The sequence below is a fragment of the Eschscholzia californica genome, unplaced genomic scaffold (genome assembly GCF_041429995.1).
Source record: "Eschscholzia californica isolate CP2 unplaced genomic scaffold, dmEscCali1.0.p SCAF_4, whole genome shotgun sequence".
NCBI lineage: Eukaryota > Viridiplantae > Streptophyta > Magnoliopsida > Ranunculales > Papaveraceae > Eschscholzia > Eschscholzia californica.
Window position 1 is genome coordinate 20594669 of NW_028238461.1, and position 4342 is coordinate 20599010.

Sequence of the window (4342 nt, forward strand, 5' to 3'; positions counted from 1 at the left end):
TGAGATGGGTCTCACCCTACTATACCATTGTCAAGTGCCACTAAATTATTGGGTGGACGCATTCTCCATTGCAACATGTGTCATCAATCGACCACCCACATCAAAATTCAAAAATGAAAGTCCATTTTTCAAGTTATATCGTTCAAACGCAAATTATAATATGTTGCGAATTTTCGGTTGTCGTTGTTTTCCTTATCTTCGTAACTATACAAAAATAAATTTGAGCCTAAGTCTTATCCTTGTCTATTCTTAGGTTACAGTCTCTCTCATAGGGGATATCATTGCTTAAACTCTTCAACTAAAAGATTTTTTATTTCAAGGCATGTCGTGTTTGATGAAACGTCTCATCATCTCCGCCAACCAGTGATGCTAACCTCAATTTATCAACTTATGATGACTGGGTACCAACAAAAATTCAAAAAATATTGCCTACAGCATCCGCCCCACCCTCTATTGTCAAAGAATCTAATAAATCTAATCACTTTCCTCATGTATTATCTCTTACTCTAGTTGTGGATAACACAACTATATATCGACCAATCCATATATTTATGAAGACCCTTCTATAGAGTCTAGTCTACTCAAAACTTCAAATACTAGCATCCAACCAACTGATACAATTTCTTCTTCATCACTTCTCCTTCTGCACTCACCAACTCTGACCCATCTTCATGTCCCTAACCACATAATATCAAACAGAATAAATTATCTCGAAATACTCGTGAAAGAAGACCACATACATATTTGAAAGATTATGCATGTTCTCTAATGAGTTTACCTAATTTAGATAACCCTACAAACCACCAGGACTAAAAACTCTCAAAGCAACTCTTAAACAACCTCAATGGTCAATGTAATGCATGAAGAACTTGCAGCACTTCACGCAAACAAACACATGGACTGTAGTCCTCGACTACCTCAGCGAAATGTTGTGGGTTCAAAATGGGTATTCAAAACAAAATTGAAAGCAGATGTACAATCGAAAGGCACAAAGCTCATCTTGTGACCAAGAGTCAATTAGAAGGAGTTGATTTTGCTGAAACCTATAAACTAGTCATCAAAACATAGACTAAAGTCCTCGACCACCTCACCAAAATATTATGGGTTCAAATGGGTATTGGATCAAAATCAAATTCAAAGCAGATGGTACAATCGAAAGACACAAAGCTTCGCTTGTAAACACGGGGTATAGCCAAATAGAAGGAGTTGATTCTGCTGAAACCTATAGTCCAACCATCAAAACACCTACTGTCTGAGTTGTCCTTAATGTCGTTCTTGTTCGTGGTTGGCCCCTTCGCTAGCTAGTTGGATATAAAAAATGCATTCCTCCATGGACATCTTATTGAAACCATATACATGGAACAACGTCCTGGATTATGGGTCAATCTATGTCTAATTATATGTGTTGTCTCAACAAAGCTCTCCATGGCTTTAAACAGGCACCACATACATGGTTCAATCGTTTAGCTCTTATCTTCTAAAACTAGGGTTTTTTTGTAGTCATGCAGATCATTCATTGCTTGTTTTTCATTTGAAGTTTAATATTATTATTTTACTAGTTTACGTTGACGATCTTATTTTAGCAGGTTCTTCTACCCTTCTGATTAATAATTTCACTTAGAAATTAAATTCATAATTTTCAATGAAAGATCTTGGTGAATTATGTTACTTTTTGGTGGTCAATACATGGACAATCAATTTTTTTATATGGACAACTAAAAAATCTAGAAATTTTATATGGACAACCGTTTTTAACGGGACATCACTTTATGATTTTTTGTTTCCCGTCCTTTAAGAATTAGAAGTTTTATTTTAAGTCCCTTTTATTTTCTTCCGTAAACCCTAAGGTTTATTCTACTTCTTCTTCATCACACACAAATTTGTAGAGAGAGAAAGTTTGGAGAGACGTTGTTGATTATGGAATCAAGAAAATCCATGGAAATTGTTGAACAAACTTCCCAAAGAGAAAGGTAAGGTTGTTCTTTGAATCTTCCCCTTAAACCGACTCAATCCATTCATAAACCCTAGAATCCCTTGAAACAAAAAAGAAACCTAGAAATCAATTTTAGTGTAAAAAACAGAAACCCTAGAATTCATTAGCAGATCTGCTCGGGTACCCACGAACTGTTACTATTTGTGGGTCTCCCCAAAATAGTAGGTAGTTCATTGCTACTATCTCGGGGGGTTTCTCCCGTAGTTCTCTGGTCGATATTTTGAGGGTGTTTTGAGTATATTCGAATTTAGATTTTTTGGTTTTCAAGCCATTGAATAATATTTTCCACGAAACAATAGTAGTGATGATCTTGATAGTGCTTTAGTTTACTTCAATAAGTAGGGTTCCAAATTAATTCGTTCACATTTGATATTTTGATCTACTATTATTGTCAATTAGGCCAAGTAAACTAAGCATTATGTGTTATGGGAAACTATGCATTAATGTGTTCTTCATGTTTATGTTATTCTTTCGCTAATAGACACCGTCTGAAGATAACATTTAGCCGTCTTTCTGTAAATTGGACTTACGAGTTTATGAAAATTTAAATGTGCAGGGGAAAATAAAAAAAAATATAATGTCCAATTTGTGTCAAAGTGAAAAATAAGAGCAGAGATAAGGTCGACGAGTAATGTCTACCAAATAATGAATCCCTACGAGTAAAGAAACTTTACCAACAAGGACTGAGCCAATGTCAGATGAAGACACTGAACACAATAATAATAGGGCAAACGAAGAAATTCCTGAGTCCGAGATGGATCTGGTGGTTCCGAGTCGGAAGATGGATCTGGTGGAGGATGCCGAAGACTGATATCAGTTTCATTTTATCTAGTGACAATATTTACTTTCTGTTTTTTTACCGAAAACCTTTCGTTTGTGTTTAGTTGTCCACGTATTGGCCACCTTTTTTAAGATGTTGAACTAAATTTAATGAAGGTCTTTTCTTGTCTCAACAGCCCAAAAAAGTGTCTAGTACTGACATGAAGAATGTGAACCAGTAAAGACCCCACTTGCCACCAAAAATGATCTATATTCTCCATCTATGCAACAGGTTGACGCAACAAAATATCAGAGACTTGTTGGCTCTCTTCAATACTTAACAATAACCCGATCAGTTATTACTCATGTCGTCAACTATGTGAGCCAATTTATGCGCCAACCAACAAGACAACACATACAAGCCGTGAAAAGAACTCTTCGTCCAGTTCAAGGAACTATTGAATTTACTCTATGTTTTTATCCAATTCAAGTCTTGATTTATATGCCATCTTGTTAGTATTAAAAGTTTGCGGAAGCTATCGAACCTATCCTAGAAATTGATCTGATTATGAATATTATCGAAAAGCTAAGCCAAAATCTAAATATGCGAACACAATTAACGAGGTTTGGCTTTAAAGCCTACGTCCTCGGACGAACAAGAAAACTTTATTGATGGATAGATGTAGACAACACACACAACCTGCCAGTTCGTCTCAAGATGGTACCGTATAGAAATTAACCTTCTATACTAAATCTTCGACGACCGAGAAATTAAACACCGCTCAAATCTATGAACAAAATTTCTCTCTCACTTGCTCTCTCTCTAGCTCTCTCTCCAGAATAGTTGTTGTGTTTGTTGTTGATGTGTTTACAAAGCACTCAAACCCCCTATTTATATATATTATAAGCCGGTTGGATTGAAAGAAATTTCGAAACCATCCAAATTGAAACCGCCACTCAATTTGGATTTCCAAAACCGCCTCAATTGGATTTCCAAACTGCCTCTCACTTTGGATTTCCAAACCGCCTCAATTGGATTTCCAAATCAAAACCACCAATTGAAAACTGCCTCTTACAATTCTCCACCTCGTACATAATTTGATATACTTCAAATTTTGGACGAACACCAGGATACTCCTTGTAAGATATATCTGCTTCATCTGACTGCACCATATGACCATGGCTGCCTACCGTAGTTCTACCAACCCTTCACATAAAGATTACCTTGTGGCCATTACGCCCTTTCGGGTAACTTAACACGAGCCGATTTGTAGCAATTTGATGGGCCTAAAAGGTTACCCTAAATAGGTCTACACCCGCAAGTGCACGGGTGTCAAGTTGTAATTTTTCCGGTAAGACCGGTTCGTTCCTCAGAGACTAGTTGAATCTATTCTAAGACTTGGAAGTAATAGGATTTTAAAATGATTTGATTTTGGTTTTGGTTTTGAAATGAAAATATTAAAAATAAATTTACGAAAAGAAAATAATTACAAATGATACAAGGAACTCAAATGGGGGAGAGCCTAGGGTTTTCTGAATCCGTCTTCCTAACAATTCTAACGACAAATTAATTTGGTCTAATTCGATTGT